The 14,514-nt window shown below is 42.7% G+C and overlaps 1 protein-coding gene across 1 annotated transcript in view; it reads right to left on the reverse strand.

Moving 5' to 3' along the window:
• Nucleotides 1-14,514, reverse strand: part of LOC146657283 (uncharacterized) — a 305,561-nt gene that overhangs the window by 207,614 nt on the left and 83,433 nt on the right. The gene's annotated exons all lie outside the window — the stretch shown is intronic.

Below are 14,514 nucleotides of genomic sequence, written 5' to 3' on the forward strand. Positions count from 1 at the left end.
AAAGCACTTAAAGATGGCAGACGTCAGAAGTCGGAGGCAGTTCTTGGCACCAGGAGTCAGGAGTGTTACAAATCATGTGGTCAAGGCAAAGGACGCTACATGGAATGTATCAGAAGCCTTAAATATGGCGGCTCTGCAACTCAAAATCTCTTGGCTTGTGGATTTCTGCAGTAGCAAGCTACTGTGTAGTAAAGTGCTGACTGCTGACTGAAGGAATTTCACTTCTGGGGATCAGAAGGAGATCCACTGTGACAAAAAGTCCAGGCTCAAGAAGGCTGTGACCAAGAGCAAATTACAGCAGCCTTACAGAAAACATGCTTGTTAGCAAGTGTACGCACTTTTCTAGGTATGCAAAAAGAAAATGACTTCTGAACTTTGGAAACTTTACACTGAACTGTCACATTTATATTTCTATATTTACAGCTACATTCACAGTTACCAAAAAATGTACACACAAGCAAAAAATGTGATGAATAAAAACCCTGACTGAGTGATGTGTCACCCACAAAAAGGAAGGCAATTCCTGAATTTCCAAAGTAAAGCTCCCAAGGTTAAGCCTTCCCAATTCATAACAACATCCTAACTGTTTTAGCCCATTTTAATGGGCGGACGTGTGCTGGTCCTCTATCAGAATTCCATTAACCCAGTATTAGCCACGGTGACCATAATGGTTCCCACTTCATTACTCTGTCGCTGGGCGAGATGGGATGATAGCCTAGTGTGGAGATGAAGGCCGGGGGGTTCAGCATGGCTGGGCAGAGCTCAAGTGTGAACAGAGGAAACGCCCCTTTGCCCATTCTACAAGTCGCAAATTCCCTCTGAGACCTCGATGCAAGTACCAGCCTACATTCAACACGCCCCTCGTGTGTTGATGCCTCGCACAAAAAGGATCAGCAGTTATGAATAACTCTTTTGCTCCTAACACCTCCCTTCTCATACATCTGAAGACTTCAGCGTATTTTCTTCGGTGTACAACTTAACAGTTCAATGAAAAAGACCAAACTAAAGACAGTGATCCCTTAATATTCAAGTATTTAGATCCACTTATTGAGTCATTGAAAAAACTTTTAAGATGTAAACTACACCCAACATGTGTTTGGGACACTAAAGTTTTCATTACTGACCCCTTTCCCCCATTTTTCTGCAATACCCAGAGTTATTAGGCACAAATGCACTAACTGCAGAGAGAAAATGGCCATAGGGCATTTCTAACAGGCTGCCCTTAGCAAAAATAACCTGTGCGCATTTGGAGAAGTCAGAAACAAGTGACACTGTCCTACAGTTGAACCGAGGAACTGTTCTTACACGTCTCACCTTTCATCCTCTGACCCCATTATTTCTTCTACCATAGAAACCTCACCAAAACAGAACATATTTGATTGCCCTGGCCCTCCAAACTCTCTCCCTCTCATAATGTTATCTTAAGAAATGTGGAAACAATTGAACCTCCATTTGATTTTGGCGCTTGAAATGACTACCACATTGGCGTCCTATGCATTTGTGTGCGTGTGTGTGTTCGGACTCGCCGCCCCCTCCCACCCCAAGAGATTCCACAAAGAGATTCCAGGGCCCGTGTGATCGAGCCTCTCTCATCATGGCAAATTGACCATGTGCACTTGACAGCCAGCTGAGTAATCTCCTGACACGTCGGAGTTAACACACCACTCCACAATCACAGAAAGAAAAACAACTTTGGGGAGGAAAAGTCATAAATAACCTGGCAGAGAAGGAGCTTCACTTTCTACTTGCCCTCTGAACCCGGTTGAGAAAACAGTCAATACGAGAGGAGAGCCACACAATTTTCACTGGCGTTTAGGTGGTTTCATTAGGAGAGGCATTACGTGTAAAAAGAGGCATGGGAAACATTTAAGATGGAAGGAGGACTGATGAATAAAAGCATACAATTAGTGCAAATTCAAGACAATTAAAAAAAAATAAAGAAAGAAATAAAAAAGCCACATCAGCCGTAGCAAAGACAGGCTTTGCTAAGGTGTGAGAATAGCCATGAAAACCTGTGAAAGTGGAGTTAACTGTTGCCGTCACAAACAGAGAGCGTGAGAATAAGAGCAAGAAAGACACAGACCACAAGACCAGAAGAACAAGAAAATTTTGAATGAGTAAGAGAGAAAAATGCCAGAAATTGTCATTCCTCATTGATGGCGTGAGCAGGAAGTGGTTTTGAACCACGGGGATTGTAGGCCATGCTTTCTTAGAAGGGAGGCTTACACTTAGCTCTTGTATGACAGCAGACTTTTCATCACACAGTCACACTGAGCCACCACTGGGCTCCAAAATCTGTCACCAGACTCTAACAGAAATGGCCCTCCAAATTGAAAAAGTCTGCAGCCATCACAGGAGTATAAGGGGTGAGAGAAAGGAGTGTTGAGGGGTGGAAGTTGAAAGCGTGTATGCGTGAGTGTCTCTACCCACAGACATTTCTAAGAGTACGTTTGTCTCTGTGTAACAGAATAGAGGTTGGGAAGAACAGACAGGAGGGGAGGGAGAGAGTGAGAAAGAGGGAGGGCAGCTGAGGGGTTTAGGGGGGAAAATGTGGTCATCAATTGCTGGCAGCGGATCGAGGGAAAAGATTATTGGACGGTAACCCAGCGGCAGATGTCTGATGAGTGTCTATTAACCTGCCTCCTACATCTCGTAGGCCGTGTCGCTGATGAATTCAGACCAGGAGGCCTTGTCCCACCCAATAGGAGGGGTTGGTAATCCCTCTCCAGGAAATACCTGCCAGAGACCCCGAGACCTGATTGGCCGTATCTGCGCTGCTCTGGCACAGTTAACAGGATGGGGATGCAATTGAGGAGATATGAGTCAACCCCTGCAGCTTCCTGTCCATTGCTCCTCTACCATCATATAGTGTCACTCTCCTCTTCCATCCCTCTTTTTGTTTCTCTCGTACCTGTGTGGCTACATCCATTCATTCACCCACTGATGCCCTTATTTGTATTTCTGCTCACCTTTTTTTCAAATTTTCCTGCACTACTACTTGATACTCCTTTAACCCAGCAGACCTGAAAAAGCTAGAATATGACGACAAACTAAACAAACCTAGTCTTGAGAGTGACTGGACAGACAGGGCTATTTGCTCAGTGACATCAATTGGAGGTACAACATCTCTCTGACAAACCGCAGTCACCAGGATTTGGGCCTTGGCTCACCTGAACCTCATATAAAATGGTTTAAATATGGGATTTCCCTGGCTGGTATATGGCACAGTCCCTTTCCCTACTCACCACTGTTTCAACAAATTGCTACATGGACATGGAATACCATCTCTCATCAGCTCCCCACCCACAGACTCCTGCATAGATAAGCCCAAAGTAAAGAATGGGACATGGCATTAATAATTCTCTAGGAAACCTCACCCCATCACTATTGTTCCAGAAAGACATATTTGAACAGGCAGCACCCTTTAAGCCCATGATGTTTATTTTGACTACACACAGTATTAATGTCTATAAAATATGCCAAGAACAGTTGATAAGTGATGAGATATCAACTGACACACTTAGATAAACCTGTTTTGGTCCATTTGGCCTGTTAAAGAGACCATGTCCCAAAAGACCTGATGATATATGAGTTTGGTATCATCTGCCAACAAATCACTTTTATGTCATCGCCTCGACTCAATGTTTGCCTCGCTCTCTTTTTGTCTGAGCAGAACAAAACAGAAACAATTCAGGAGGGAGGCAATTTAAAATAAAAATCATCTCCACCCAACCATCTTAGTGTGCCAGTTAGTTTCAATTAAACCTGTTTAACTAGGAGCTTACTTAGCATGGCCCAGGATGTAGTCAGTGTGGAGGGCAGAGGGGCAGAGGGAGGGGCTACAGGGTGTGAGAGCTCAGGGTCTGTGCTCCACATCTGCTCCTATATTAAAGGCATATGGGCTGGACCACGCCAACCACTTATGAGCATGCACGGACCCCCGTCCAGAGCCCAATCAGTCTTGATGGGGTGATGTAATGGACATACCTTGGCCTCCCTTGTCCTTTCAAGCACAGTGCAGCCATAACGCAATCCTGCACAGAAGGCCAGACAACATGCCAACTCACTGTCAACACCTGCCCGTCAAAAACTGGTGGTATGAAGGCACACATGCAGTGGAAAAGAAGGGATGGCGACGGCAACGGGCTGAGATAAGAAAGGAATATAGAGAGAAGGAGAGAAAGTAAAAGCAAGCGAGACGCAGAGAGGGAAGACAGGCAGCCTGCAGGACCGCTGAGGCCACAGAAGGCTGTAGAGAAAAGATGGGAAAAATTACCCGAAAACGAATAGTGCAAAAGTAAAATCTAAGGAGTATCTACCACCAGAACTCGTGCAACTTGTGTTTGTCTTATAGCATGGAAGGTCAGAGAGGAAATGAGAGACACAAAATATGGGTTGGGATGTGGCTGTATAATAATCCAGAACAGGCCTGCTCCTCTACTCCCCCTGTGGCAGAAAATTAGGAGCCTGTGGTACAAGTTGTCCCTTCCACATTTATCAGTGACACCACCATGCCCAGACTCGCACAATTGTGTTTTCATCTATTCCCACAAACAACCATTCATCTTGGCTGTGGTGTAATGGAGAAGAAGCACGGGGAAGGAAACAGGATCAAGGGATCCCACGCTTTGGTGGACAGATATGGTGGAGAGGAAAGGGTGTTCTGGCTAGACGCCTGACTTAGGTGACTGAGAGTTATCTCAGGTTGGAGGCGGGGGGAGCTTGTGTGCGGTTTGCCTTCTCAGAAGGATAAGGTGTAGTCAACTCTGTGGTGACCCAAGAGTTTGTCACAGGGGATGTAATGAGGTCAGATTACAGGCTAGTCCACAGACTGGCTGCAAAAGGTTGGCCCGTAATCCCACAGTCATTAAAGGAATGCTTTGTTAAAAGTGGATGGAGGAGAGAGAAAAAAGATGGAGAGAATGAAGAAGAGGGGGGAATATAAGAGGTGTGTGGGGGAACTCAATAACACTTGATTCAATATGAAAAGCCTCTTGTTGCCACCCAGGAGAAACCCGGCTAGGAAGGATGTGAGGGAAGCCAGCCGAGAGACTCCTACAACCAGGAACAAGACGTGCCTTGTTCCAGGTTTAAGGAGCAAACAGATTAAGATGAATTGATGCAAGCTTAGTGACTTTAGAGAATGGGGAGAGAGAAAAAAAACGCCCACAGATCAATAAGGCTTAGGAAGCAAGCAACCAAAGACGAATCTCAACTCACATTCAAGAGGATAATACTCAATGAAGGAAACACTCTCAGATCTCACATATATCCCTACTGTTTGGTTTAGACTTAAAAACAAAGTTTAAGTGTACAATAAAAAAAATTAACAAAACCAGGATAGCAGTGGGTGGGTGGGGGGGTGGGGGGGGGGGGGGGGATTTAAAAACAAAACATTTGAAATTTAACATAAATGTAAACATTTTATGCAGTCGTAGAGGTAAAAGAAAAATTATGAGTATGGACAAAGAATAAAATTTAAACGATGAAACAAGGCTGAACTATTTATACAGACATTGCTTACACATGTGCATTTTTTTTAAATTTTCACTTCTGTGGTTTGAAAATGCATGTGTCTGTGCACTGTGTACGCTAGAACACACGAGGGGTTTAAAATAAAACATATGCAGATCACACCAAAAGTCCTATTGCCAACAAGTTAACATACATCCAGTGTCCCACAGTGCACTGTGACAGATCAGTGCCTAAGCCGGCCTGGCGGGGCCTGCGCCCTGATGTTTGCAGAGATCAGAGAGAATGATCTGGGTTAACATGGTAATTATACGGCAAAGCCCTGCTATCTCAGGCTGGATCTGAAACTGTTTTTCTCCTCTCTACTCAGATATTTCAGGCCTCCAGTTAGGAGGAGCGACAGCCGTCTTCCAGAGGTAAAGCCTTAAGAGGTGTTCCATCTTAATGGAGGTAAGCACGTTGTGACTACATTTAATAACAAAAATAAAGATCTGCTTTAAATTATTAAAATTTATAGGCTTGTATGAAAATATTTTTTATATTTTTCATATGCTCTGATTTAATAATAGAAAGGCTCATCAGCGGTCTGGTTGTTGTTGATAACTTGAAAGTTAGATTTCAAACTGGAAATTGTGTGTGATAAAAAGTCACGTGTGAAATTAACTGTAAAATCAACTGCCTGTTAGCTAGGTTTTATGAGATTATCTGGGCATTGTATATAAAATACCACTGTGCACTATTGAAACCATTAAAAGCAGACTAGTATGAAAGTTAGGAAAGGGCTCATTTAAACTCACCATCATTGTTATTCCTTCCAAAGGAAGAAAGAAGAGATAAGTAAACCATTGGCTGAGGTAATTGAAAAGGGTACCAATTATAAGATTTTAACTGCTTTACATATCATTGGAAACAATCACTGTGTTATTTTTGGAGACAGAAACTTTTAAAAAATAAAATATAGCTGACTTTTGACACTACTGAAATTAGCACATGGTTTGCATCTGGTTTGGTGGTAAAACACAACCTGCTCTTGGACTTCAATTATTTTAATGTGGAAAAATAATAATTGCTCTACCTAGAGAGAGAATTATAAAAATATTAACAGTATTTTGCCTGTATTAAGTTTCGACCAACCAAAAAAAACAAAACAAAACCTGGTGGTGGTAGCTATGCCCGTGACTGTTATTTCCCAGTATGTTTATGTTTTTTCTGTATTTATTGTAATGTGTATTGTTTCCGTGACCGCAGGTGTGCCCTTTAACCCCAAAGTCATTAGCCTTTGCCAACTAGGTCTCTAAACTGCACTACGCTGGTGCAAAACACGTGCAGAGAAAACAAGAGGCACAGCGAAAGAGAGAGAGCGGGAAGGGGAAGAAGGCTCCTGGGCCAATTACGGCCCCAAGAAAACAAAGGGCTATATTTCAATGATTCCTCCAGCTGTGCTGTTTATGAGCTGTGTGCTTAGTCTCTGTGACCTTCACCTCCACACTTGCCCTCTCTGAGGGAAAACAAGCTAAAATTGCCTGATGCTCAATCTTTCATTTCCCCTTGTTTTTCTCCCCCCTGTATTTTCACTTTTCTTGCTTTTGCAAGTTGCTAAAAACATACTGCTTATTTGATTCAGGATTTTTTATATTTATTAGGTTAGATATTTTATGGCCTAGCAACTTTAGTGCTAACTTGATGGTATGCCATGTCCAACACAGTCTTAAATGTAAAAGTAAGAAAAAATATAGTCTAATCTAAGGCTTAATGGCAAGGTGTGTGTCATATGTAACCTTTATAACTTTGCTTGTCAGACTCCCTCCCTCTCCCACCAGCACACATACGCACAGACCTCATAAGCAGGGTCTGGGTATCAGTCACTGTGGCCCTTTGACAGGTCTAACCTTCCCAAGCGGCAGGCTACAACATCTTCACTGCAGTCCTATTGACCAAAGCAATAAGCCATTCTATATGGTGTATTAAAGTAATTTTCCACATGCTACCTCAGCACGATCCATTGTTCATGCAAGCTGCTGCTGACCATGAAGACAGGAAGAAGGTGGAAGGGGCAAAAAAAAGAAAAAAAAACCTTCCCCAAGCTACTGGATGAAATTGCAACACTTTGCACAGCAAAACGATAAGTTCTCTGCATAAATGTGTTTTACTTTTTCTTTTTTTTTAAATTAAAAACTGTGTGTGTGTGTGTGTGTGTGTGTGTGTGGGGGGGGGGGGGGGGAGGGTTCTGACTTAAAAGATGCAGTCATTACCACAGTCACTCATGAAGGAATTTTTGGACTGTCAGAGGGAGGTGCCAGCAACACCTAAACGCTTGGAGGCATATGTCCTTACTATTCAAAGAGCATGTTCAAATTATTCCTCTTATATTAGAAAGCAAAAAAAAAAAAAAACGAAAAAGGAGCGGTTCTTTTGTTGGCAAGCACTGGCTGTGTAATATGTTGAGGCCATCTGCGTAGTCCGGTGGCTGCCCTCCCCTGCTCCTCGTGTCAGAGGTGGTGTTGGAATCGCTGTGTACCTCACCCTGGCCTCTGCTGAAATCAGCTCCAGTCCGGGACCATGTGACAAATGATTCCAATCTAGGCTGAGCGCCCTTGACTTGACCCTGACCGCTGTAGACAATAAGGGCAAGCTCAGTCACTGGAAAAGATGTTCTGCGCTAATAAACCCGAGTGCGGACCAGGGTAGCAGTGAGCGGCAGCACGGCTTGGGTGGGAAGGGGGAGGAGGGCATTCGGGGAGAGAGGAAAGGGGGGAGAGTTCAGGTTCTGACCTCTCAGGTGCAGGTTGATAATGAGTCTCCCTGTTTGCTCTGTGAAAATGACCTAAGAGAGATGAAAGGAGCCAGAGCACAACAAAGAGCCCCATTCTTTGCTCCTCTGAAATGGGATCATTCTTGAGGATTGGCTTATGAATGCACTTTCTATTTCATTGGCTTTAAAGGGCACTTAAGCCAAAATACAAACATGTAAAAGTAGTTGGGCTAGATGCTGCCACGCAGCCCCTGAAACCAAGCGTGCACCTCCTCTCGGACCCCACACATGCAAACAAAACAAGCAAACAGACGAATAAAAGTAGATGCTCGCTCGCCCGCATACACATGCATGCAAGGACAAACGCACACATGCCGACAATATCCCAAATCCTGCTTGTGTCTCCCCTTGTCTCCTTAATAAACCCTATAAAATGAGTGTGCTCTTGCCAAGCGTGGTGCCGTAAACATGCCACTCCAGAAAGGTTCTGGGCATCCCGCTAGTTATGCTAATGAAACCCCCACCCTCTTCTGTTTTTCACTCTCTCTCTTATCCTGCTGGCACAGGCTTCACTCTTCCGCAGTACACCACTCCATTGTCATCCCCTGCCCCTGTTCTGCTGGCATCAGACTAGATAATACACAGCAAAACGAAGATCCAAGAACCCTTGTAAAAAAACATGGCAAGAGAATAATATGGTTATTATTTCTTTGAACTCAAAACCAGGCCATTGTTCTTCATTTTTGTGTCCCAATTTGTAGCAAAATATGGTACAAAATATGATTATCTTAAGAATGTGCATGCACGGATGGCTAATTATAATGGTATAAACAACATTTCCAAGGTAAGTGTTAGGAAAGAAACAAGAGAGGGTCATGAAATACTGAACAAAATAACTCTCACTTCTATCTGATAAGCTGTGACAAGCTTTGACACAGCCAGAAAGTAGAGGCAGGACTTCTCGTAGCGCTGATTCTGGTAAAGTGGAGTATATCAGCAGGTTATTTGTCATGGGGACTTTCGGGAACTTAGCGCTTAGAGTAACTTAGAACTTGGAGGCGGAAGTGCTGGGCATGACAGGAACCCCTGAAGTCTGCTGAACTCTGCTGAGTGTCAATCTGGAAACCAGGATTATACCCTCCATCCTCTGGCTCGAAAACACAAAACCCACTTGTCACTGCAGCACAAACTTTTGTTTGTGTGACTCTAAGAGCGAGTAGGTGTGTGAAAATGCACATTTGTCTGTATCTATAAATGTGTGCGTGTGTGTGTGTGCGTTTTCATGCTTCTTCAAGGCCTTGTGTGCATGTGGCTTTCTCAGAGCTGTTGAGTAAGCCAGGCCTCTGACATGTGGATTTGTGGCTTGACTGCAGAGGAGTTTATCACAGATAATTACATAAGAATGTGCTGGAAAAGGAACAAACCACGGACAGTCTGGGCTGGCAGATGCTGAGCCTCGGCCTACACAGTGCCCCGTGCTCCCTGCACTCCAGACTCACACACCAGCCCCCACCGGGCCTCTCTAAGCTTGAAAGGGCAACAGAGAAAACACTGAAATCCTGGAGAGCCCAAATGAGCTTCTCTTTTATTTCTCACCCTACAGCTTCCTTGCTTCTCTTTCCTTCACTATACTTTTCACACATTTAACTTTAACTTCGCAGAACACACAATAGATTTTTTTTATATATATATATCGTGTTAAAAATATATGTCTCCAAGTATTAAAAGTGTTAAATAAAAGTAAATATATATATTTTATGGAAGTATGAATAGCCAAAAATAAAGTGCACAAATTGTGCAAACACGCTTGTAGTCTCACCAAGCTTGGAAATTGTGGATTTGCCGAATAAAAACTACTGAAATAGGTTTTGCTGAAGATCCAGCTTTTGCCACCAGCGGTGATCATCCACATTAAATTTGTGTGAGTTTCAAACAGAAGTTGATGTCACCACACAAGTTTGAGGTCTGCACTGAAACCGCAGAGTACACAGCGCCAATGATAAGGAGACTTCAGGGAGTGATTTAAAAAATAGAAGCAGCGCTGAATGCACCCTGGAGGTGAATGAGAAGATGATCTTCAGTTTTCATGGATAAAGTCCCTGAATGACTTTGTAAATGCATACACATTGTTTTTTTGTTATTCAAAATGGATCTTTTGAGGGTGAACATCACCTCTGTTACACAATGCCTTGATCCTGGACCAAGAGAGAGAATTCCAAATTCTGCGAATATTCTCGCTCTGTGATCGTTCCGCCACAAAACTGTGGCAGTGTCGTGCCTTCTATCATCCGGGCTTCTGTAAAGCGCAGAAATGGTCACTTTTTTCTCATGTTATGAACATTCTCAGTGTCAGTGTCTCTGTTGCAGATGGTGCAGTGTGTGTGTGTGTGTGTGTGTGTGTGTGTAGGTGGGGGGGGGGGGGGGGGGGGGGGGGGGCATCTATGGTGTACTGAATTGGAAATGGAAGTTTATAAGGGCACTGGCAAAAACCTCTCCTCTGCCCTCCCAAGATAATGAAAACAGTGTGGCGAGAAGTAAAATGTGACCACTGCAAAACTGAAACCGCACTGAGGTAGCAAGATGAATAACCTTGCGCACCAGCCAAGTGAATTCTGGGTATCAATGCCTTTTCGATTCACTTACTTTTTGTAATCATCAAGGTCAAAAGGCAATTTCTGCAAGCACATAAATAAATAAAACAGGTTGGCAGCAAATTAAATAGAAAGGGGAACAAAGTCATGCCTCTAGCTAGTAATAGAAAAAACAAGGGTAGAAAATCTCACATGAAAGCTAATTTTAGATAACATCTAGCTTTGCCATTTGACTAATTGGAATACACTTCAGTCTTCATACAGAAATGCCATTAGCACTTAAAACATTTTGTGCTAAAGATTTTTGTTATGCAAAGTATTATTTCCTCATCCATGACAGCATCCAAAAGCTGTTGATAGTGAATGTTGTGGTTTAATCTTTTTTTTTTAATTATTTTATCATTATATGGCTTTAAAATAACTCTGATTGTAAAAGTTGTATTTTCTTCAGCTGCACTTTTACTTTGTCCAATAAAGCCAAAATGCCATCCCTTAGTCTATTACTAAAGTTACCAAATGTTACCAGTGGCCCCCTTTTTTTAATCAAAGACAGTGTTAACATAAACATGTTGCATACTGACTATCATGGCTAGCTGTTGTCTAATGCTGCATTTGAGATTACGTGAACAATCAGTTTATAGTTATCTGGTCTGGTGTCCCTCTGTATGCTTTAGTTTGTATTTTAAACTTGTCGTTTTAGCCTTTCTTACATGAAACCTGAGGAGGCCTGTTTTTCAAAGTGACTTTCAGGTTATTTTCTGATGGCACAACTTTTCCACTTAATCCAGGAAAAAAAAGACAAAGAAAAAACTCCTACAGGGTAAATTAGTCTTGCTGTCAAGTCTTAAACTCACAAACCCAAGGAGACAAGACAACTCTCCATGTTTTTAGTTGCTCCTATAAAATATCTACAGGAATCCTTAGTTTTTCTTTCCACCAAATGAGCTAAGATATAAGAGAACTTTATTGACTTGTAATCGTGTGATACTGAGTAGTGTCAGCAACAGCTCAAGGTTATTGTGCGAAATGAGTTCAGGCTCTAAACGGCTCAGCATTGTAAACTAAATCAATACTACCAAATAGTGAGTACTGCCATTTACAGCATGACGCCCGCAGGAATTTCATTCTAGTCATAACTCTCAGCACCCGGCCTTACATAGTAAGCAACAATGGGCCCTTATGAAAAAGTAAACAAGTTGTCGGGGTCGTGCAGTTTATTCCTCAAGGTTGCGTCAAACCCCAACATCCAGCCTCCTACTATAGGGCCAGAGGTCTTGCATTTGTCTGGCTCTTCTGTCAGGGGCAGATCCCTCCTCGCAGTACACTGCTAGCAGAGAGACGGGGGCTTTTATTAAGTGTTGGCAGTAGACAATATGGCCTCCGCCTGTTTCTAGTGCCCCTGATTCTGCTCTCTTGGCACATGATAAGATTCTGAGTCCATTCTGACAAACCATACAGTATATATTGCTTTTGTTCAAGAATCCAGAGCAGTTTCTCAAAAAAAAGAAAAGAAAAAAGGACAGTTTATTACTGTTTAGAAACCTCCTTCCAAGAGCAAAGCAAGCATGCACAAGAAAGAGTAATGATATGTTTTAGGTCAATATTTTATACGATGATGCATTTTGGGAGGCACACCTCTACAAGGCATGTGTGAAACAATGGGTGTCATAACTGCCCCGTGCAGCTTATTAATCTTCCCTCGCCCTATAATCAATCTGTTTCTCCCCTTGCAAACACTGGTTACATTCCTGCGTTACATGAGAGACCATCTTTCACTGTGGCATAAAAGGGTGGCTCCAGGATGCTGATGTCTCTCTCATATGAGGCAGCTAAGACTAACAGTACAAAGCGACTTCCTCGGGATGTTTTTAAATCGATGGCAGCAAGATTAAGCAGGAAAAAGGAAACGGGACATCAACTTTTCTTGTTTGTTTTTTTTCCCCCCACAGCTGATTTGACTAGTCAAATGAAAGCCTAGAAAAAAAAATCTGTAGTTTTCTTTGAAGAACAGATTTCCAAAGCTGTGACACAAAGGTATCTTTCAGCGACTGTAAAACCTAGGCAGGGTTCTTATTAGGATGTCCAATCAAACATATGGTGTCATGCTTACAACTGGGAACCATTTCAGAGGTATGTTGTGAAGTCATACGGTAGTGCTCTGTTAAAATTATTCTATAGAAGACAGCAAGGGGAAGTTGCCACTATTCTTGTCATTCCCCATTGTATAGTCATACTGCAGCAATTATTCAAAATCTTTGATTATCCTCAGAGAAGCGATGCAATCATGGCTGAAAATCAATTTCAGGGACATCAGGAAAAATCAAAAAGCTAGCACAGTGCCAACAGGGCCAAGGGCTTGTGTGAGAGAAGAGAAGGGATTTTTTTCTCATCATCGTTTCGGTTTTCCCTTTGCTGAGGGTAATCAGCCAGGAACACCAGAGAGCTTGCTGTTAGTCAGAGCCAGATCCTGATCCTGTTCAGAGCTGCTAGTGATGTAGAGCCAGGTAGCATCCAATTAGCGCTTAGTGTAACTTAATGCAAAGTACTGGCACTCGGCTCACCGAATCCAACTAGTTGTCATAGAATTTCCACGCTTGTTCTGTCAAATTCACGAACATTTGCTGATTTGCTTTGCCTTCTCAAGGCACCATGGAGTTGAAATAAGACGTTTTCATCAATGCTGTGCTGTGTATGGCCATTTTCTGCTAAAACAGATTGGCCTGATTACTGATGAGACAGCAGGCACGTCAGCGACGGCTGCTTGATGCTTATTGACAACTGTGTTGCTTTAGAACCACATTTACTCCTTTTACATATAGAGCAATTTGTAATGGCACAGGTTCCAAAGCTCTTTAATGGATGTAAATCCAATGAAAAAATTTCATGATAAACTAAAAGCATGTACCATTTTAAGTAAAAGAAGCTGGATATAAAAATTCCACACGTCTTTATGTTCAATCTAGGCATGCCCGCTTGTGTTTAATCAGTCTGGACCAAATGCTGGACTTATCTCCAGCAGCTGAGAGCAGATCGAGTCTGATAATGACATATTTAGAGAGGAAAGCCTACCCTGTTCTTTCGTAGCAGACTGATCTGGTTGATGAAAAGCTCAAAAATATGCCAGAGACATTACAAAATAAGGGATAATGTGTAATATCGTATTTGTCCCAGTTAGATGTGTTTCACTTTCTTTTACTTTTTCTTCCCCTTGACTTGTGCTTCTTGGTCTCAGAACATGAGCAGCTGTGATGAGAGCCTCCACAGACTTCACTTTCTAGTAACACTCAGACATTTGAGTTTTGGCTGTGGCATGTGATGTTTTGTAAAGATGGTGGCTTCCTCCCTCTGTCCTCCTACCTGCCAGGGCTCAATGGGCGGATTGCTGCTACTTGTGTAACAGCATTAGCAGAGGTTATTCAGCAAAACAGTGGAAAATCCACTCCATCATGTTTCCTCATCAGGGATGTCTTCTCTCTGACCTCCACCTCTGTTTCAGTGACTCACACAAACATGGAAGATGGATATGTACCATCTCCTCAGGTTCTGCCAAATTCAACAAAAGACAGGCCTGTCAACCATGAAATGGTCTTTACAGAAGTAATATGGACAAATGTGGATTAGTTGGAGGCACTTTTATCTCTAGATAATTTCGTGACCTTTATTTTTTATTCTAGGTTGTAAAAGATTATTCCGAACGCT

Source organism: Rhamphochromis longiceps, linkage group LG12, assembly GCF_057381845.1.
Source record: "Rhamphochromis longiceps isolate RC_006_pf linkage group LG12, R_longiceps_female_GT1.1, whole genome shotgun sequence".
NCBI lineage: Eukaryota > Metazoa > Chordata > Actinopteri > Cichliformes > Cichlidae > Rhamphochromis > Rhamphochromis longiceps.